This window comes from Bidens hawaiensis, unplaced genomic scaffold, assembly GCF_021521415.1.
Source record: "Bidens hawaiensis isolate Kalapana, Puna unplaced genomic scaffold, B.hawaiensis_p1.1 tig00019809_1, whole genome shotgun sequence".
Lineage (NCBI taxonomy): Eukaryota > Viridiplantae > Streptophyta > Magnoliopsida > Asterales > Asteraceae > Bidens > Bidens hawaiensis.
In genome coordinates this window covers 86,710-98,769 of record NW_027493011.1, presented here as the reverse complement: position 1 = coordinate 98,769, position 12,060 = coordinate 86,710, and the positions used below count along the sequence as shown (strand labels likewise).

General features: G+C 35.4%; 2 pseudogenes across 2 annotated transcripts; both read left to right on the top strand.

Moving 5' to 3' along the window:
- Window positions 1-855: 855 nt before the first annotated feature.
- On the top strand, window positions 856-3,495 carry LOC143559324 (laccase-6-like; annotated as a pseudogene). The gene is made up of 5 exons (XR_013139915.1): window positions 856-1,266; window positions 1,350-1,594; window positions 1,677-1,805; window positions 2,230-3,173; window positions 3,250-3,495. The product of XR_013139915.1 is annotated as a laccase-6-like (transcript).
- A 3,717-nt stretch (window positions 3,496-7,212) lies between these two features.
- On the top strand, window positions 7,213-10,056 carry LOC143559325 (laccase-6-like; annotated as a pseudogene). Its single transcript, XR_013139916.1, has 4 exons — window positions 7,213-7,578; window positions 7,657-7,785; window positions 8,454-9,398; window positions 9,498-10,056. The product of XR_013139916.1 is annotated as a laccase-6-like (transcript).
- The last annotated feature ends 2,004 nt before the right edge of the window (window positions 10,057-12,060 follow it).

Below are 12,060 nucleotides of genomic sequence, written 5' to 3'. Positions count from 1 at the left end.
TATAAGTAGGGTCTGGGGAGGGTGGGATGTAGGCACACCGTACCTCTATCCAAAGGAATAAAGAGGTGGCTTTCAGAGAGACCCCAGCTCTAAAGTACATATGTTTTTGAAGCAATACAAAGGAAATTAAAGTGCAACAATAATATATAAATATTAATAATACTAATAAAATAATAATAGTGATAATAATAATTCAAATACTATATATATGTAAAGAGAATACTATTCTGGCGTGTGACCAGCAAGACTGATTCAATTCTATATATTGTGGTAATATCTTTCATCAAGCACACTAAAATATTATGCCATTTTCTATACTCAGTCTAATTTTTATTCACAGTACTTAGTACTAGAACTGAAAGCCAAAATGAAATAATTAAAACACAAATTGGAACCTAAAAAATGTTGGGTACGTATGTATTTAACTACTTCCTTTGAAAAACTACACCTTCAAAACATATTTTAAAAATCATGTAGAAAGATAACAAAAGGTAAAAACACAAACTGGGAAGGTCTGTTGCTTTCTTGGTGAGTTTTATATATAAATAGCACATTGACATAGTCATGATCTTTTACGCACGCAATCATGGCGGCGCCCTTGATCTCAACGAAGTTTATATTTTAAGTGATTTAAACTAATACAATCTGTAGATGGTTGAGTCTGTCAATGAGGTTAAAGCTAGTATTAATAAAACTGAAACATTTTAATAGATGCTCCCTATATATATATATATATATATATATATATATATATATATATATATATATATATATATATATATATATATAATTATTATACATCAATATATGTTAAGGAGTCAGGAAAGATGACAAACATAATGCATCTTCAAAAATACCTTTTCTTCTTCCTTATATTTATTTAACTATAGTTTTTTATATATATTAAAATGGGACTGCTTCTGCATTTAAAACCCCTCCACTCCATGCTATCATGCACTCTCACTTCATCCTTCAAACAAACTCTCACTTTAAAATGGTTAATTCATTCAAGTATGTTTTAATAAGCTTACTATTTATTTGTGCACATAACATGGTTAAAGTCATGGCACATGAATGGCCTAAGGGTGGTTCAACAAGGTTCTACGATTTTAAGGTCCAAATGTTAAAAGTCAACAAGCTTTGTGAAACCAGAAACATTGTGACCATCAACCAGATGTATCCTGGACCCGTCGTGTATGCACAAGAAGGTGACCGAGTTATAATTAAACTCATGAACGAGACGCCCTATAATGCCTCAATTCACTGGTATAGACATATAGTAACACTTCTTTTGTGTTTATTGTCACATCAAAATTCTTTTTAATTCATATATTTTATATATATATTAGGCATGGTGTTAGACAGATACTATCTTGCTGGTCAGACGGTCCGTCTTACATTACTCAGTGTCCGGTTCAATCTGGTGAAACGTTCAAGTACGAGTTTACTTTAGTCAAACAAAAAGGGACACTTTTTTGGCATGCTCATTTTTCATGGCATAGAGCGACTGTTTATGGCGCGCTTATCATCTACCCCAAAACAGGAGTTCCCTACCCATTTAAATACCCTTATGAAGAGCATACAATAATCTTAGGTCAGTTAGTTTTGTATTTCATGCAAAATTTAGAAGATTTAAAGAAGTTCAAAGTTTTATACACTTTCTTTTATTCTTGTAGGGGAATATTGGAAGCGAGATCTTGTGGAGCTTGAAAGAGCTACATTGGCTAGCGGTGGACCTTCTCCGGTCTCACATGCTTATACCATCAATGGTCATCCCGGTCCCAACTACAACTGCTCTGAAAATGGTAAAACATCAACATATCAAATGGAAAATTTGCGAGGAAAATTACTTAAATAGGCATTTTTAAACTCTCATTTTTACAAAAAAAAAATAAATATATATATATAGTCATGCTAAGACCAACCAATCAGAAAACGTCAACTAAACAAAGCCTGCTAAGGATGATAGCTTTTAGCTAGCACCAAAAAGTAAAAATATTAAAAAGTACAATGGGTTCACAAAACAGTCAATCTAATACTTACATGTGTGCAAAGTGCCGGCTAAAGTTTAGCCACAAGTTTAGCCGCTGACTTTTGCACGTGTATTCATTTTATTGATTTTTTTAGTGCCGGTTGAAATCCGGCCTCCTTATCGTTCCGAAATGACAAGTGCCAATCTAATATCACATTTTTTTATGCCTAAGCAAATCCAAAATTCAAAATATTCAGATGTGTATAAGATTGATGTTGTACCCGGAAAAACCTACATGTTAAGGCTCATTGGCGCGCTTTTACACATGGAATGCTTCTTTTCAATCGCTAACCACAAACTAACAATAGTTGAAGCTGATGGCGAGTACACAAAACCATTAACCACCGACCATGTCATGCTTGGACCAGGTCAAACCCTTAATGTCCTAGTCACAGCCGATCAGAAGATAGGAAGATACTCAATGGCCATGGGCCCCTATATGTCAGGCCAAAATGTCACAATTAAAAATAACACATCAATTGCATATTTTCAATATTTAGGTGCAGCCCACATAGTGTGGCTTTACCAGCTTTGCAACTACCTAAGTTTGATGATAATCTAGCCGTTAAAACCGTTATGGATGGGTTAAAAAGTCTTAAAACTGCTAATGTCCCGAAAGAAATCGACACGAATCTTTTTTTCACTATTGGGTTCAATGTCAACAAGTGTAATTCAAAAACACCAGAACAAAACTGTCAAGGTTCTAATGGTGGTGTGATGGCGGCTTCGATGAATAATAATAGTTTCATTAAACCTACTATTTCACTTCTACAAGCTTATTATGAACATATTAATGGACATTTCACCGAGGATTTCCCGGGATCTCCACTTAAGTTTTATGATTTTGTTAACGGTGCACCAAATTCAGCTCCTAATGACACGGGATCAACAAATGGGACTAGGACCAAGGTTATCGAATATGGGAGTCGGGTTCAGCTCATATTGCAGGATACTGGAACTGTGACAGCTGAAAACCACCCGATCCATTTTCACGGGTATAGTTTCTATGTGGTTGGATTTGGTAGTGGGAACTACAACCCGCAAAATGCAAGGTTTAATCTGGTGGACCCGCCTTACATGAACACAATCGGTGTACCTGTTGGTGGATGGGCTGCAATCAGATTTGTTGCTGATAATCCAGGTATGCTAATCGTTAAAAACATCTTTAGACTACGGATATTAACTTTAATGTTAATATTCATTTTGAAATGTTTTAGGGGTTTGGTTTATGCATTGTCACTTGGAGGTACACATGACTTGGGGATTAGGAGTTGTGTTGATAGTGAAGAATGGACAGGGACCTATGGAGACACTTCCGCACCCGCCGGTTGATATGCCTCGCTGTTAATTAAGTTCTTTGGATCGCATGGACGATAATGTAAACTCGTGGTTGTGATTGTTTCTGAAGTGAAAGATTCTTTCAAACAAGAGTGCATTAAGTGTGATTTCGTGTTCTTAGAATTAGTTTGTAAAGAAACACTGGCTTCAGTGCATTGAGTATATTTCTTGATCTATAAGCATTGAATATAGAATGAGAGGGTGTTGAAGTTCAAGCTTGAAACCAAAAAAACAAAAACTGACAGTTTGGTTTCATGTTTTCTAAAAACCAACGGTTTCGGTTCAGTTTTGTATGTTATTAAAACTGAAAAACCGAACCAAACCATTATAACTGAAATTTTTCATTGTGTTTTTGCATAACAATACAGATCTGCATAATTTTCAGTTTTTCTTTTTTTCTATTATAGCCTCAAAATAGGTTCTAAACAATGTAAGATAACCATAGAACACTATTTATTCAAATATATCCTGTTTCATTTTGCAATAAATGTATGTGGGTTCAGATTTAGCAATACTGTTATCATCAATTTAGAAAATATTCAGAGTAGGATTAGAATGAAGAATGCATATCAGTTCCATTTAAAAACAAACTAATTACAGGATGACAAGATAGGTTATTGATGAGAAAATGGACTTTCAGGAATTATAAGAAAATACTTTGATGTTGGTTTATGTGTAGGTTTTCATTCTTTGTTTATTTAGCCCAATGAAAGAAAGACCTTAAAGCCCAAGTAAATACTTCTAGCCCAAAAATTTGGTGTTTAACTAAGAACCGAGTCTTAAAAACAACAAACTAGGGGTGCAAACGAGCCGAGCTGATCGCGAGCTACTCAGGATCGGCTCGTTAAAAAGCTCGAACGAGCCGAGCTTAATCGAGCCCGAGCCCGAGCCCGAGCTCAAGCCTAAAAGTAAGCTCGTTTAATAAACGAGCCCGAGCCCAAGCTTCACCTATCGAGCTCGAGCCGGCTCGTGAGCCTAAACGAGCCTGCCATTTATATAATTTTTTAAAATATATATTTAATAATTATTAATTAATATATATATTGTTATAAAAAATAAATAAAAATAACTAAATAATATATATATATATTATTTTATGCAGAAAATTATAATAGAAAATAATATATAAAAATAATTATATTATTTAAAAAATAACTAATAAATTGTAAACGAGCCGAGCCCGAGCCGAGCTCGAGCTTGACAATCTACTCACGAGCCAAGCTCGAGCTTTGAAAATAGAGCTCGAAATGAGCCGAGCTCGAGCTATGTGTAAATTAAACGAGCCGAGCTCGAGCCTGGTCGAGCTCGGGTTCGGCTCGGCTCGTTTGCACCCCTACCACAAACCGAGCCATTAGATAACTGACTTAAAACTGAAAATTTTAGTAGGGACGTTTGGCTTAAAACTGATCCAAATTATCCCTAACTTAAAATATCATACACACTAGAGGTGCACAAACCGGTTCGGTTTATTCAACAAAAGTCAAAACCGGTTTATGATCGATTTCGGTTCGTGTTGAAATGGGTTTCTTGACTGGTTTACAATCGGTTTCGGTTCGGGTTACGATCGGTTTTAGCCGGTTTTTGACCAATTTTAATCGGTTTCTGTTCAGTTAACTGGTTTGAAACTTGTTTCGGTAGAGAGAATTACAAACCGGTTCGAACCTATGGTTTCAATTGGTTCCAAACCGGTTTCTACATAATCAGTTTTAAACCGGTTTGTTTCGATTTGATTTTCGAGTCGAAATTCGGTTAACCTGTTTTTTCCCACCTCTAATACACACACAATTCACAAAACTAATTAAAATACCATATTTACCCACTAAATTAAAATAAATTAAAAAAATAACCGTTCTAACCTTGTTTTTCTTAAAACTTCAATATTCAATATTTATTAATTTTTAAGTTTAATAAAGTTTTAAATTTATCAATCAATAATTTGACCCTTAAAGTTTAAAAAACATAATTTCATATAAACGTAGGTTATAGACACGTGTGTTACACAAGTTGATAATAAAAATAATGTAATTCATACATATGTAAATACTCGTTAATAAATTATAATTCATATTACAAAGGTAAAATAATGAAAGAAGTGTTAAATTTATAAAAGTGCCTAAGAACAAACTTAACTGTTTTTTTTAATAAAAATATTATATAAAAGGAATTATAGAAATCATTATTATATAATAGGAGAGAAGAGTGATACGTGATAAAAAAGAAAAAAAAAGTTAATCTTTCACTATTTTGCATATTTGCATATTGATTTGTAAGAGGTGTAACATCCATAAATGGTAATGTTATTTGTTTCCCAAAAGTATAAGAAACAAACATTATTCTTCTTTTAAGTTTTCAACAACTAAAAAAAGTGAATGTGAAAAAAATATATATATTGCAAAGATTAAACATAAAAAAAATATATAGGAAATTCAAATAACAATAAAAGAAGCAGCAAAAAATTGTGTGCAGTTAGTTGACATTCAGATTTTAACTTGTGAAAACATGAAGGATGATGGCAGCAAAGATGAGTCAGTTTAATTTTTAATTATATTTCACCAAACCCACCAAAGATTCCAAATTTTATTCATAATACTAGAGCTGGAAACCAAGATGAAATAAATAAAACAAAATTTGGAACCTTATAAATCTTGGGTACGTATGCATGCAACTGCTTCTTTTGAAAAACTACACCTTCAAAACATATATTATAACACTTGTAGAAAGATAATACAAATTAGAACATAAACAGTGAAGGTCTGTTGCTGAGTTTTATATATAAATAACATATTGACGTACATAATCATCATCTTCTACGCATGCATTCATGGCCATGCCCTTGATCTCTAATGTAATCATGTTTTTAAACATATAAAACTAATTAATACAATCCACAAATGATTAAGTTTGCCCGTACGGTTAACGCTATTATTTTTTTAATTCCAAGTAAAGAAACATATGTAGCATGTATACCATTCAGTGAAAAGTTTGTTTATTTATTTAACGCATAAACAAGATTTTATGTTTGTTTAGTTAAATGAATCTATACGAACAAGCTTATTGTACGTGAGTGTTTGGTAAAGTGCTTGCTCGTTTATGTGTGCATATTATATATAAAACAATTTTAATAATCTCTTTTTTTTATAATTAAGAACAACATGAACAATTATACAAGATGATTTCTATTTTATATTTAACTATATTTTACCATGTATGACGATCGACTAACACGGTGAACAAACATAAAAAAGAAAATATGTTCGATTGGTTCATTTACAGTCCTAAAGATATGTTTCGCTCAAATCTTTTAAAGTCATTACACTTATAAAATGAGAACCTGATATTGTTTGGAGAACGAGAAGGTTTAGATAAACCACATGATTGTGAAACAGACCCTACATGAACATGCATCAATGTCTTATATCATACTAGAAGAAGAATGTCCAATAAAAGCCAACCAAAATCACCTTTAATTACTCCCCCATCACTGCAAAGTAAAAGAAAAACATCTTCATAGATGCTCTCTTTGTAACTTCTATGTATCTATATCTTTGTATATATAATATATTATTTGTATTTGAAGCAGGTATGTGCAGGTATTGAATCTAATAGATTTGATCATGATAGAACAAACAGCTTCCAACAACTTATTATTATATATACATGCACCCCCAATCACTAAGGCTGACAAACATAATACATCTTCACAAATCACTTTTCTTCTTCCTAACCTTTATTTAAATACATCATTTTTTTTAATAGAAAAGGGGTTGATTACTCTATTTTAAATAGCTGCCATCCATGCTATTATGCTCTCACTCTCACCTTCACACAAACCATCAGCTAAAATGGGTAATCCATTCAAGTATGTCTTGATAACCTTAATATTTATTTATGCATATGATCAAACCATGGCACATGAATGGCCTAAGGGTGGCTCAACAAGGTTCTATGAGTTTAAAGTCCAAATGCTAAAAGTCAACAAGCTATGTAACACTTCAAACATTGTGACCATCAACCAGATGTATCCGGGACCAGTCGTGTATGCCCAAGAAGACGATCGAGTTATAGTCAAACTTACGAATGAGACACCCCACAATGCCACAATTCACTGGTATAATAAGTTAAAATTTATGGTGCACTTACTATCTACCCGAAAACAGGAGTTCCTTACCCGTTTAAATTCCCTTATGAAGAGCATATCGTAATCTTATGTAAGTAATTTTTCCATTTAATATAGAAAGTATTTTAGGAAAGTGTAAAAATCCATACTTTTGTGTTATTATTTGTAGGGGAGTATTTTCATCAAGATCTTGAACAGCTTGAAAGAAGTGTTATGGCTAGCGGTGGAAATGCTCCGATTGCTGATGCTTTTACCATCAACGGTCATCCGGGCCCCAATTACAACTGCTCGGCTAATGGTATCTATCAGTCTATCAAATTCAAGCAATATCATTTGTCACAATCCAATTATGCCTTTTTAAAACAGGCTGTTTTAAAAAAGGTGATTGTCATTCAAATCAGAACACTTTGTTTTAAAAAATGCTCATTTTTGTTCGAGTCATATAGTTGTTTTGGTTCAGGTTAGAACGAGTCCTAGTCAAAACGGGCCATTTAAAAAAAGGCCATTTTGGTTCGAGCCATACCATGTCCAGGTCAAAATGGGCTGTTTATAAAAAGGTCAATTTAATTCGGGTCAAAAAGGGTCGTTCTAAAAATGGCCATTTTGGTTCGGATCAGAATGGAACCGGGTCAAAATGGGCTGTTTTAAAAAAAGTTCATTCTGGTTTGGGTCATACCAGGTTTTGGTCAAAATGAGCTGTTTTTAAACGTTCATTTTGGTTAAATTAAAAACAGGACATCCTAAAAATTGGTTATTTTGGTTCGGGTTATACTGGTTCCTGGCCAAAACGAGCTGTTTTTAGAAATATCATTTTGGTTTGGGTAAAACAGGCCGTTCTAAAAGTGGCATTTTAGTTCGGGTCATAACCAGTTCTGCTTAAAACAGGCCATGTTAAAAAAAGATCATTTTGGTTCGGGTCTGAACGGGGTCTAATCTGAAATATTAATCATTTAACTTATTCTCCAGATGTATACAAGATTAATGTTGTACCCGGAAAAACATACTTGCTAAGGCTAATTGGCGCTCTTTTGAACATGGAAAGCTTCTTTTCAATAGCTAACCACAAACTAACAATAGTCGAAGCAGACGGCGAGTACACAAAACCATTCACCACGGACCGGGTCATGCTTGGACCCTGTCAAACCCTTAACGTCCTAGTCACCGCCGACCAACCAATAGGTAGATACTCCATGGCCATGGGCCCCTACATGTCAGCCCAAAACGCATCGTTCCAGAACATAACATCCATTGCATATTTTCAATATCTTGGTTCTAGCCCAAATAGTTTACCTTTACCAGCTTCTCTATTACCTAAGTTTAACGATAATCTAGCGGTTAAAACCGTTATGGACGGGTTAAAAAGCCTAGAAATCGGTCAAGTCCCGAAAGAAATAGACACAAATCTTTTTATAACTATTGGGCTCAATGTCAATAAATGTGGTTCAAAAAATCCAAGACAAAATTGTCAAGGTGTTAATGGCGGTGTGATGGCGGCTTCGATGAATAATAATAGTTTCGTTAGACCGAATATCTCGCTCTTACAAGCTTATTATGATCATATTAACGGTCATTTCACCGAGGATTTCCCGGGCTCTCCACTTAAGTTTTATGACTTTGTTAATGGGGCACCTAACTCGGCCCCTAATAACACGGGGTCCACAAACGGGACGAGGACTAAAGTTATTGAATATGGGAGTCGGGTTCAACTCATATTGCAGGATACTGGAACTGTGTCAACTGAAAACCACCCGATTCATCTTCATGGGTATAGTTTCTATGTGGTCGGGTATGGTAGTGGGAATTACAACCCGCAAACTGCCAGTTTTAATCTGGTGGACCCCCCTTATATGAACACAATTGGTGTACCCGTTGGCGGATGGGCTGCGATAAGATTTGTTGCTGATAATCCAGGTAAACTATAACATGTTATTAACATTAAACAAATTAAACACATTATTAATTAACACTTTTTAATATATTAAGTTTAAAGTTGAATTTGAAATGTTTTAGGGGTTTGGTTTATGCATTGTCACTTGGAGATACACTTGACTTGGGGATTGAGTGTCGCGTTGATAGTGAAGAACGGGGTAGGACCGTTGGAGACACTTCCTCACTCGCCAGCCGATCTACCTCGATGTTATGAAAACGAACGGTTGTGATCGTTTATGAAGTAAAGATTCTTTCAAGAAAGTGTGTATCAAGTGTGATTTCTTCGGTTTCTTAGAAGTTAGGAGTGTGTAAAGAAACATGTGTTTCGGGTGGAATAAAATAGAAAAGTTGCTATCTTTTTTTTTTGTGTGTGTTATTTGACGGTTACGGGTATGGAATCAGATTTAATAATGTGTTAGGGGAAAGCTAGTGTACCTAAACTATATGTTACATAGAAAAGATGTTAATCAAGGTAACAAATACCTATCTGGCATCATTATAAGGACAGTTGACCAAGTTTATGTTGACAAGCATATTGTTTTGCAACCTAATGCATCTCTATAATATTAACTAAGCAATGACATTAACCAAATAAATTATCTAATTGGGGTTACCTGAAGTTTCATGGGATCAGGGTTTATCTGAATCATGATCAAATGATAACAAATGTGAGAAAGAAGTCTAAAGAAACTAAAGAATAAAAACTTGATAAGGGGACATATATTTCAAACAGGGGCGGCCGTAAGGTAGTGTGGGCCGGACGGTAGGCTGAGGCCGATAATTTTCGGGGACCATAGTTTATATCAATAAATCAATCATACCCAGTGGAATCCCGCCAATAGCAAAGCTATAAGTAGGGTCTGGGGAGGGTGGGATGTAGGCACACCGTACCTCTATCCAAAGGAATAAAGAGATAACTACCAGAGAGACCCTCAGCTCTAAAAGAACATATGTCTGTGAGAATATAAGAAGAGATCAACGTTCACAATAATAATTAATAATAGCACGTAGTAAAATTAATACTACTAATACATAAAAATATATAATATATGACAGGAAAATATCATAATGGTGTGTGACTAAAATAAGGTAAATAGTAGCCCTTAAGGTATTCATTTTTCCCTAAAAATTCTTAACTTTAATTCTAAGTCTTCAATAATTCATATCCTCAACTATGTCCTCGGATAGGTGTAGGTCTAACAAATCATGCATAATCCTCTCATCCCAAGTCAATCTAGGTCGGCCTCTACCCCGCATTCCCTCTATGGTAATGTATTCTATTATTCTAACATGATGTCCAAACCATCTCAATCTCCACTCTCTTATCTTGTCGACTATGTTAGTTACCCCTAATCTCTCCTGAAACACATCGTTTCTTATTCGGTCTAACCTTGTGTGTCCACACATCCAGCGTAGCATTCTCATCTCTGCTACCTCCGTCTTCCGCACCTGTGCCTTCTTGATGGCCCAGCAATCTGTTCCGTATAACATTACAGGTCTAACTGCGACCCTATAAAATTTTCTCTTTACTTTAGTTGGGAATCTCTTGTCCCACAATATGCATGTGGCTGCTCTTCATCTACAGCATCCTACCTGAACTCGATGGGCCACATCAATGACTAATTCCCCATCGCTCTGAACAAATGATCCTAGATACTTGAACTTCGTAACCTGCGGAACCACTTTCCCTTCAATGGTGATCCGGACGTCCTCATTGTCAATTACCCCCACCAAAGTCACAGTGTAAGTACTCCGTCTTAGAGCGACTAATCCTTAAACCTTTTGTCACTAAGGTTGTTCGCCACTCCTCTAGCCTCATGTTTAGATCTTGTTTTCTCTCAGCAACTAACACAATATCGTCTGCGAACATCATGCACCACGGGAGTGTCTCCTGAATCGAATTTGACAACTTATCCAAGACAACTGCAAAAAGAAACGGACCCAGCGCTGAACCTTGGTGAAGGCCTACCTCCACAGGGAAGAAATTAGTATCCCCCACGGGCGCACGGACACTTTTTGCACTCCTGGTATACATATCCATAATTATCTCTATATATTTCCTCGGGACCACTCTACCCTCCAGGCACTTAGCATGACACACTGTCGTACGCCTTTTTTAGGTCAATAAACACCATATGAAGGTCACGCTTCTTCTCCCTATAATTTTCCATCAATTTCCTTATAATGTGTATTGCCTCTGTGGTGGAACGCCCCTGCATGAATTCAAATTGGTTCACCGTAACCTGAGTTTCCCGTCTAAGTTTAACCTCAATCACTATTTCCCATAACTTCATAGTATGGCTTAGTAGTTTGATTCCTTGGTAGTTACCACAACATTGGGCGTCTCCTTTGTTCTTATATATCGGGACTACGACATTGCTCTTACACAGGTCTGGAATCTTACCAAATTTGATGATCATAATTTGAACAAAGTAGTTAACCACATGATTCCTTCTTCTCCCAGACACTTCCACACATCTATGGGTATCTTGTCTGGCTTTAGCCCTTTCCATCCTTCTAAGTGTGGTCTGCACCTCTTCCCGTGTGATCCATCTGCAGTAGCAGTTATTCGGTTGTTGTCATTGAAAGGTTGTGTATTCATATTCTTCTTAGTAAGCTCTCCCATTGTTAAAAAAGATGTGGA